Raw genomic sequence first — 11,741 nt, forward strand, 5'->3', positions numbered from 1 at the left:
TTTATAGGGAGTGACAAATTTGGGTCCACAATGATGGGAGCTAATATAAGTTTCTCCTTGAGCAATTGAAGGCTCTCACCCAATCTTTATAAAATTTAAATTTTTCTTTATTTTTAAGAGGTTTACACATTGGGTTGTATTAGAGAAATCCTTGGTGGTCCTTCTATAGAAGCCAGTGTGTCCTAGAAAAATCCAAACACGCTTTACAAATATTGTAGGGGGAAAGTTGTAATTACTTCAACCTTGTCCTGGTCAACTTGAATACTTTTCCCCAATATCTTATGTACTAGTACAATCCTTTATTTAACCATGAAATGACATTTCTCTCAAATTGGTACTAGGTTTTTTACATATACCATTGAAAAACTTTAGCCAAGTGCTCAAGACATCCCTCAAAGGTGTCATCAACTACTGAAAAGTCGTCCATGAAGACTTTGATTGTTTCTTCCACCATGTTTGAGGATATTATAGCATACATTTTTGAAAGGTGGAGGAAGTATTACATATCCCAAAAGACATGAACTTGAACAAATGTGCTGTATAGACATATGGAAGTGGTTTTTCCTTAATATTTAGGAGCTATGGATATTTGGTTATATTTGGAATACCGATGAAGAAAATAATACCAACCCTGCCCCACCAATAAATCTTGCATTTGGTCTATGAAAGGCAAAGGAAATGGTCTTTTTCCATCAAACAGTTGAGTTTCAGGTAGTCTATGCATACTCTCCACCCCATAATCGATCTAATAGGCAGAAGCTTATTATTATATTTAGGAACTATTATTATTCCTCCTTTTCTTGGCACACATTATATGAGGATCACTCAAGTGCTTTTCGAGATAGGATAAATTCCTGTATCAAGACACTTAACTATTTCCTTCTTAACCACCTCTTGCATAGGAGGGTACAACCTTCTTTGATATCCCACACTTAGAACACATTCGGGACCCAAATTCATTTTATGAGTATAAATATTGGGAGAAATATTAATAGTGTCATCTATAGTCTAACTAAAAGCCCTTAAAAATTTCCTCATTGCTGATATCGACCGACCATACCAACAATTCCACCACAATAATAATGAGCAATATATTATCTTAAACCAAAAATAAATAGCAAAGATAATGAGGGAGTGGCTTGAGTTCAAGTTGTGGAGGCTCCTCTATTGATGTCTTGGTGGAATGAATCTTTTTACAAATCAAGGTCAAGTTTGATTGGTTTCTTGGTGTATGAGCCAAGACCATAAAGAAAGCTACAAAATAATCATACTCTTCAATAACTTTACTTTGTTAATTCCACAAAACCTTCACTAGTGGCTCAATAATGAAATTACCTCCATTGCATCTACAATCTCATCATCGATCATATTAATTACCGAGATCACTTACAAGTCATTTGATTGCTTAATTGAATTAGATACATTAAATTTTATATCTTAACCATTCACTCCAAAATTTATATCACCATATTTCACATTCACCAATGCCCTTCTAGTAATAAGGAAAGTCCTATCAATAATAATTAGAACCTCATAATATATCTCACAATTGAGGATAATAAAGTAAGTGGGAAATATGAATTTCTTGACCTAGACTAGAACATCTTAGAGAATTCTTATTGGTTGTTTAATTTATGATTCACCATTAAGAGTCTGATGGTTTTGGACTTTGGAGCCCCTAATTCAAATTTGTTGAATATAGATAGCGGCATCAAGTTTATACTTGCTCCTAAGTCATACCATGATTTTCCAAATTGATATACCCCAATGGTGCAAGGGATAGTGAATGCACCGGGTCTTTCTTCTTGACCACCATATTTCCTGGCATGTAGCACTACAACTATGTGAGATCTCAACCATTTCAAAGTACATGTTTCTTTTATTTTTTGTCAATTCTTTCATAAACTTTGAATACTTGGGTATCTAAAGTAAAGCTTGAACCAAATAAATGTTCACCAACAAGTTGCTAACTTTGGAGAGAAACTTTTTAAACTTGGTAACGTCCTCCTCTTTTTGAACCTTTGTGATAGTGAGGGAGGTAATTTTATTGATGTATTTGAAGAAATCGGGGTTTCTTCCAATTTTGAGATATTTTTACTAATCATTTGTTATTTCTTTTCACACTTAACCATTTCTTCAAATTCATCCGATTTTTTAATATTTGGGTTTTTGGGAATAAGGGATTCATCATTCTACTTGTCTATCCTTTTTATTTTTCCACTTATGTGTTCTTCAACCATCTTCTCATTGGGGTTTTTATCAAGATCCAAAACCTATTATGAAGTGTATTTCCACTCCTAGTAACAATGGCCATACAATTAGGATCTTTCATAGGATTCTCTATGGTGTCACTAGGCATATTTTCCTTTTGTCTAGCATTGAGGTGAGCTAAAATTTGGCACAATTGAGTCTCAAGTTTCTTAATCTAGGATGAATTATAAGTGGCCATTTTATTTAGTTGTGAAAGGTTTCTTTTTATTTCCTTTAGCATTTTGTCACTCCTTTCAACCCCTAGAAAAATTATAGAAAGCAATCTTCTTTCTTATAACTTATTGGATCAACGCAGGTGGCTTCACTACCCTTTTGCCTGTTATGTGGTGGTACATACATATCATGATTATGCTTTTTGTCTCTCCAATTATAATATCTCTCTCTATCTTTATCCCTCTAATTACGATCATAGTCCCTTCAAATCTTTTGAACACCACATAAGTATTTCTTTATAACCAACCTAACCTTAATTTAGTACCCTTATATCTAAGATCTACCATTTAATAATTAAAATCAAGTCATTATCGATCACTACTCCTCATCCTAATCTTCTTTGTCAAGGATGATAAGAGTTCTAGGTTTAATTAGAGTTTCAAACCTTCAATTATAGGTTTATAACATGAAGTAGAGGTTAAAACCATGACAATTAGTCAAATAAACAACACCCATGCAAGAATCACTACTCAATTATATATAACCCCAAGATGGGGAATTTAGCTAGTCAAAGAGAAAAAAAAAGGAATTATACCAAATTATTCATTAAGATATTCCATATAATACAAATATCAATAAGAAATAATCTAAATCCAACATAAATCTAAAGAAATACCTAAATCTCAATATTTGGGTCTCAACTACAAGCTTCTAGATCTTAAAATTGACAAAAAGATAGGCTTTCAGGCTGCCAAAAAGCCTTTTTAGCTGAAGCAAAAAGAGGCCAAAGCTTTACGAAAATGCCACTGTGCACACTTTGGTGATGGAATTTGCATTTTTAAAGTACTAAAAAATATGCTAAAGTGCTTCTTTGGTCACCAAACTAACCTTGACTCTGGGCTTTAGTGATTTGCACCTAGTGATTTAGGCAATGAAATTTTTGTCATCAAATTATTCGATGATACACCAAATTTCCTTTCCTCATCACCAAACTACTTTGATTGGATCTTGATTAAACTATTGTTAATGGAAACAGATTCCTATTTCAGTGATACACCGATGACTTTAGTAATCTGCTAAACATCAAGGGTAATGCTCTCTTTGCATTTTAGATTCTTTATGATCTATCAACTACTTCTGGCTTCAACCCTATAAATAAATCAAATTAACATTAAAATTAACTCAAATTAGAATTGAGGATTTAATTTCTTACCCTTTTTAGGCCAAATGAGTCTTAAATTAGTAACTCATCAGTAACCACTATAATTTGATTCTTTTTTAAGAGATGACGTCAATTAACATTATAGAAGCTATATGGTTAACCTTGTTTTAAGGAAACATTGTATTTGGAAAATCTTCATTCCATTAACTTTTATCTATCCTTCACTTACATATTCAATATATAAGTCAGTAGACAAATCATAAGGTATAATTTTAGATAATGAATCCAAATTGGTTCAATTATCATGTCAGAAATTTTCATTGCTTCTTCTAGATTCTCACCAACTAGCATGCTCAGTGGCATCTCTTACCTCTAGAATCAACTTCTATTACTAACATCTACCTTTTCACTATATCAAATTAGGAGTTTTTTTAACTGTACTTGTTTCACATATAATTGGACCAAAGAACATATGATATTTTAAACTTTCACCACAGTTTTGTAAAAAGTGTCTTTAGCACATTAAATAGGGATATAAAAATCAAAATATTTCTTTTCTTTTAGTTGTCACATTTTCAATTATGAGGAAAATGTTTACTTCTACCTTCTTCCTTATTACTCTACTAGAATCTGGAAACAAACCCAATAAATTTCATTGTTGTGTATTTTGTGGGGTCCTAAAAAAAGTAGTTATAGGAACATGCTCTGAAGTACACTATTGATCAAGAAAGAAAACATTTACCACCAAAGGACAATAGTTTTCTCTTTCAATTTTGTACCCCATCCTTTATCTTTTTAATCAAGTCAGTGTAATACACCTTCTTCTTGCTAACATGAAATAGGACAACCCAAGTGCTTATAACAAAAATATCTCTATTAAAACTAGTGATTATAATAACTTCATGAGAAAGTACTGAGGAGATATTTCTATAAATGTCAGAAACACGTTTCTCATTATTTATAAGTTTCCTAAATGTCTATTTATTTTTTCAATATATACATAGTCATTTCTAGTGACACCTTCTCTACAAGGACAAATATGATTTTATCATCTATATATATGCTAAATGATGAGCTTACCACTTTATTTAGGTAATGTAATGACCCTCCAGGTTATTTTCTTTATTTGTATGCATTTACAATATTATAAGCCTTCACAAAATAGCCAAAGTCATTTATGATTGGCCAAAACTATCGATTTGGTTATCGAATAATTCGTTGAATTTTAGGCTAATTTTCATATTTGGAGCTTTCATTGTTTAGGATTTGTTCTCGGTTCAAAATTCCTAATATATGACCTTGAATGAGTTCGAAAGTGCCATCAGCTTTGGAATGTTGTATTTAGGCCAAGGGACCCCTGGTTCAGGTCTCATTTTGGGCTACTGAGCAAATTATATAAAAAATGGAACTATAAATGTAAACCTCATATTTAGTCAAAAAGATCTTGGATGAAATTTTAATGATTCCATTGGATCCCAAACCTATTTTACAATCAATTTTCACTATCGGATCATGTTCATAGGGTTTTAAATGAGTTTCGGAGGTCAAAAATTAGTTTTAAAGGTTGCTAGTGCTGGTGTAGCCGCTTTAGCGGCCGTTGATCATTTGATAATTTGCTAAAGCAGCCATACAACTACTTTAGTGGTACTTTTACATTTTTATTAGACCACTTTTGCGGTCAAACTGCCGCTTCAGCGGCTATCGCGGAGTATAAGACCCAGATTCATATTTTTGACATTTTGGGAGTCAGGAAGCTCCGATTTTGATAATTTTTGATGCATTTTATCATATAATAATTTTATATAAATTTAGAACTATATTTATCCATTTTCCAAGAACTTCTATTTTATTTTTTGTTTTTCCACCCAAGTTGGGAATAAAAAAATCCCATTTTCACTATTTTTAGGGCTTGGGAGCTAGGATTTGGGCAATTTCAATAACGTTTTCAAGATTTATTCAATGGGTATGTTTATAATCATATAATTACCATTTCCCTTTTATAATCATATAATTACCATTTCCCCTGATTTAACCTTCAAAACAACTTCAAATTCTTAATTTCAAAATGGGTTTTGGGGGTTTTGTTGGTAAAAGCTTGAAAATGATTTTTCTTTGATTTGAACTTCATTTTAAACTCATTTTTATGTGAGTTTTTAGCTGTAGCTTCCTATAAGTATAGAAAAAATATTTCTGAACTAAAATTATGATTTTACCTTATTTATTTTTAAACCCATTCTTGGGGTCCATTTTTGACCCGACCTTTAATATAGCACTATGGGTCTTGTTTTACTCCTAATGATGTGTAGATTACTAGTAGATTACTATTTTGATAGAGTGATGGTATTCCAGGATGGTGGAGAAAAAATAAAAGATTTGTGGGAGATTCAAGTACTTACGATTTGTCTTTGAGGTAGGCTTCTGTCTATTCTTCTTCTTCATGAGATGTTGTATTATATATGTTGCATGTTAGATAGGGATGTTAGGATGTGATATTGGGAAAAGAACCATGACTTAGCCTAATATATAAGTTTCAAATTTAGATGGGTAATTGACCCTTAAGGTAAAATACTTATTATGCTTCTAGGATCCTATAACCCTACGTTGCTAGCCATTCTACATAGTTGAGATTAATGAACCTTCAGTATAATATTTACTACTTTACATGGTGGACAATGATGGTTTCTCAAATTATGATATTATTATGTCGGTTATGTATTATTGGGCTCAAGGTCGTGATTGTGTCATTAGTTGGATTCTTGAAGAGAGATTTACCCTTCACGACTCATCACCTAAGTCGTACCCTGGACAGTGAGCTTACAACTCTAATACTTTTCAGAGGTAAAAATCTAGGGTGTTACAATCAACTAATAAATATTTATCAACTAATCAATATTTATCAATTAATCAAAATATATCACTAGCATCTGTGTATATCATACCATTATAACTATTTCCTCATTTTCATACTTAACTAGAATCACTATTGTCAATCTCACACCCTAATATCATCATATCATAATAAGTGTATCATGATAGTATAATATGTATATCCAGACTCAACCTGATAGGGATATTCAACAATATCCTCAGTGTCATCATAATCATCTTTCGGTCTTATCGGACATATATAATCATCATAATCATCCTCCGGCCTTTCTGGGTATATAAAACCATCATAATCATCCTCCGACCTTGTTGGACATGTATAATCATCATCTGGCCTTGCCGTGTGTGTGTGTATATATATATCATAATCATCCTTCGGCCTTACCGAATATATATATATATTTCATCATAATTATTCTCTGACCTTGTCGAGTATATATAATCAATATCATGGTCAATAGCATAATCATTAGAGTATTTAATAGCATAACCATTAGCATTGTATCCTAATGTGATCCATAATCATAATCAAAATCGTGAGTTCTAGCATAATGAATAATATGATTTCCAATATAGTAAATAAACACGATCTTTAACATAGTCAATAGCATAATAGCCAATATAATCAATAAGCATGCTACTAAATATAATCCATAACGTATTCACTAATATAGTCAATAAACATGAATACTAATATAATTAATGTGCATTATCAAAGCACAGGTAATATCTTCGGGAAATCCGTACTAGAAAATTCACCTATTTTTTCCTTCCCACTCATTTTATAAATGCACGAGTCTTTTCTCTTTTTTAAACTCTTTACAAGTCTATTAAAAATAAAAAATTTCTAATAAAATGAAAAGATGGATAGTTTTTGTTCAATCGAAACACTTTCTTTTGACATATCTTTCATTCTTTTTTGAACACTAGGTATGTATCTATGATAAACACAATTGAATGACCTGATAAAGATGATACTGTCAAACCTTTCTAAGTGACAACATTTGTTTGAAAATTTTATGGTTGTTATAGAGATGTATTGTTATACATATATATATATTGTCAATTATCTAATTAAAGGCTTATCATTAGCATAATAGATAACTCATCATTTGAATATTTATTAGCTTACCAATAGCTTGATCAATAGTTGATCTATGACATAATCTATAGCTTATTTATAGCATAGTCAATAACATAATTTATGGCTTAGACAATATCATAGTCAAGGGCTCATTCAATAGTATATTCGGTAGCTCAATCAATAGCCAAAATAATAGCAGATTCAATAGTTCATCATAAACTTAACCAATAATTCATATATATAGCATAATTATTTAATCATTACTTCCAACGTCATTCACAAAACCAACAAGTACCAAGGCATCTAAATATCATTGAATAACCATCTTTCTAGATAAGTGTATCAATGGTCTTCAATAACTATCACAAGTCTTGGCCTAAGGTGGGTCAAAGTTCCCATTTCTAATTCTCAAAATCATTTACCAAGCAATATCTACCCTCAGACTAGGCTAATGTATCTAAATCCATTATTAGAAATTGAACAAGCTACAACTAGTCCTAGGACAGTGATTTCTCCAAATATAGAGCAATTAGAATAATTTCACCTATGGTAAGGTAATTTGAGTAAGTTTCATCCTAAGCTCAAGTGACCAAATAAATTTCTCATTAATTTAGTAACTAAGGTATTTCCATCCTACAAAGAGCCTACAAGGTCAATTCCACCTAAGATAGGAATAATAAGTTAATCATGCCCAAAATGATAGTCAAAATAGCGTAGATGCTCCAACTAATCCCATGTATTTTAATTTATCACATCAATACCTAAAACTTATCCCAAATATAACATATTACCATAAACATACTATGAAGTATCTCAATCTAACAAGGGGTAAAACCTAGCCTACCTTGACGCCGAAGAAGGCTTACAAGATCCGCTAAATCACTATTTTTTCCTTTCGAGAAGCTTTTGCAAGAAATCAAACTATCAAAATTAAATTCTACTCATCAATATGATAATAATTATATCCACATTGCACTATTGTGCTTCGAATTCAAATATCACATCAAAACCTCATGTGGGTCCCACTGATGAAAATTGAGTTTTAAAAACCAACCCAAGCTTCTCACAGATCAAGGAATTATTATACATAAAATGGGTGAAATACAAGATAAATTGGGGCTAAAATCAATCCCTCAAGGTTTTGGAGATTTTGAACAAGAAATCAAAAAAATCTACCAAGAAAATGGTGAATTCTTACCTCAAATCGAAATATAAATCATGGAAACAAGTGTTAATCAAGCTTCCCAATCACCCACAATCCTAAATCTCACTTAATCTTACTTTTTAGGGTTTAAGATTTCAAGAAATAGATGAGTAATAGCTAAAATTACAAAATAAGGGGTCCATTTATACCCAACCCAGATCCTTGGGTTCTACGATTGCGACCTTGGGAGTAAGATCGCCATGTCATATGGATACATATGCTGGTCATAATCGTGACACGCAAAATGCTATTCCACTAGTTCCATACCAATTGTTTCACAATTGTGACCCTTGGCTCGCAATAGCAACGACACTAGTTGACAGTTGGACTTGGAATTTTTTTAAGTCTCTACCAACCCCTCGGGATCCATGGTATAAATGACCTAATATTGGATATCTTACTCTACTGGTACATGGAATATATTGGATCATGAATGATTGGCTTATTAAGTGGATTTTTGGCTTATATGCTTGTGTATTGGTTGGATTTTTCAAATTCTTATTTTGGCTTGGTAGTGAGCATTACATCCTCATATGTTATATACATTCATGAGACATTGGTACCATTGTGAAAATACTAATTTTTTTTGATAGAAATATGACATCTTTAAAAACTCTCTGCCAAAGATCATGGACGAAGAGGAGTTATGGATATTGGATTGGTATTAGTATTAATTATTGAATTGTATATGGGTTAAGGAATCCCTCATGGGTCCTACCTCAGAAGCAATTCTCGATAGGTATAAACGGAGGTTTTGCGACAACCTCGAACTTATCACATAATCATTATTTCCATTGCAGTTCATACTTTATGCACCTTCTGTGTTGTACTTTCGTGTTTGATTAATGTCTATATTTTGATGCTTTCTTTCCATACTTATACTTTATATATATACTGATATTTAGACGTGTTAGTGAAGATAGTGTGCGGTACCATTTGGGATATTTTTTTACTGCAGGTGACGTGCCCATCGTGTATATTTTATATACTCTATTTTTGTTTTGCTTAGTTGACTATGATACCTATTGAATACAAGTGGATCATACTCATCTCTGTTATTCTCTTTTGGTAAAGATCTAAGTACCAGTGTGATGTGCGGTAGCTGATTTTGAGCGGTCCTTGGAGTATTTTCAAGGTAGTGGTCACTCATCATATCTAGGTTTTGTCTTATTTGATTTCAGAGAAAGACTTATGTTCCTTCTTGAATTATCGATTGTATTTTTAGACTTTGAGTTGTATGTGATTTTTCTTATGTGGTGACACAAATTTTGGGGTAATTTATGGTATCATTATTATGTATGTTTTTGCTATTATTGTATATGTGTGGTTGAATTTGTTCTAGAAGTCTTGCCTTGAAATTTTGGTATTGCTTTCCCTTTTTATATCAGTTTGAGTGATTAACTTACTTGTCAAAGCTTTGCGCGACAAGTGACATCATGGCCCTTAGTTTTTGGGTCATGACAGTCAATTATGACGTATATTAGCAAAGTCCACTCTTTAAAATTTTCTTTAGATGAGGTAGAAAAAACCACTTTTTGTAAGTATAGTCTAAGGTAGAAATAATCATAGCTGAAAAATATGATTTTAGGACATAAAAAGCGTTTTCATATAAAATGATATAAGCATAACTGTTGTACCTTTTAGGACACACTCATATAAAATGATATAAGTGTGGATTGTAAAGAAATACTTGAACACTTTAAAAGGTGGCCTTTGAGAAAAGGTTATGATAGTTTAGGCAATCTCTAAAAAATCATTATTTAAAATCTAAAAGTGTGATCTTTGATCAAAAGCTATATTTTTTTATATAGTTTTGGCCACACTTTTCGTGGGTGGCTAAAGGCATAAAATGTTACAGTAACGTGAAAAGTGACATAGTGTATAAAAATAAACCTGAGATAATTATTTTTCTAGACTAGAATTCTTGTGCAACGTAGCTTTATTTAGAGCTCTGATATCATGTAGAATACACCGTCAAAAGGAGTGAAAATGATTAGAATTTCTTAAATGATTCATACGTACAACATTTTCCTAGTTTTATATAAGTATAGAGATAGAATTCTACCTACAATACATCAAGTAAGTACACTCCTAGTATACTATGTAATCCTATGTCTTTGAGTTAGACATTCACTAGAATACATACATTGACTCCTATCCAACCTTTATTGTGTGTAAGTCTAATGTCTCATCATCTTTTTCTAAGACTCTAGACCTAAAACTAAATAATCAGCCCCACATGTCTTGATCAAAACTCGTCTCTGTATTGCTGTCATTTTTCCTTTTATCCAATGTATCTATGACTATTTTCTTAAATTAGTTGTGACCTAGATCTAAAAATGAATAATCACCCTCTACTCCACAATTAAAAACCCTCTCTGCTTTTCTGTTTTTATCATTTTACCTCATGTATCTATGTCTATCTTCTCAAATAAGTACCTAATTTTCTAGAAAAAAAAATAAGAAAAAGACAAAGTGTGGGTGCTTTTTATCTACTATACTTTGTGCTAAGCCATGTTTAGTATATTTTATGTTTATTGTGAAGTATTCAGTGAATCGTCTTCAATTTTTTGATGATGATACACAGGGGCGGATCCAGGATTTTCAGTGAGGGGTTCAGTAGTACATATACGGACTAGTCGAAGGGGGTTTAGCCTCTATTATATATACATAAATATTTTTTGACCATGTAAAAATAGTATAATTTTTCGACGAAGGGGGTTCGGGTGAACCCCCTGGAATACATGTACATCCGCCACTGATGATACAAGTGTATCTCATAAAACACAAGTGTATCATATAAATACAGTAGCATACAAGTGAATTTTTGATGCATCTCAAAAAGGTGAATCTAATAAAATATAGATCCATAGAAGTGATTTTTATTGATCATACAAATGTATTTCACAAAATATAAGTGTATCTTATAAAATACAATAACATAAAATAACTTTTTGTTGTGATTTTTGGTGATGATATAA

This window comes from Capsicum annuum, chromosome 3 (assembly GCF_002878395.1).
Source record: "Capsicum annuum cultivar UCD-10X-F1 chromosome 3, UCD10Xv1.1, whole genome shotgun sequence".
NCBI classification, from domain to species: Eukaryota; Viridiplantae; Streptophyta; class Magnoliopsida; order Solanales; family Solanaceae; genus Capsicum; species Capsicum annuum.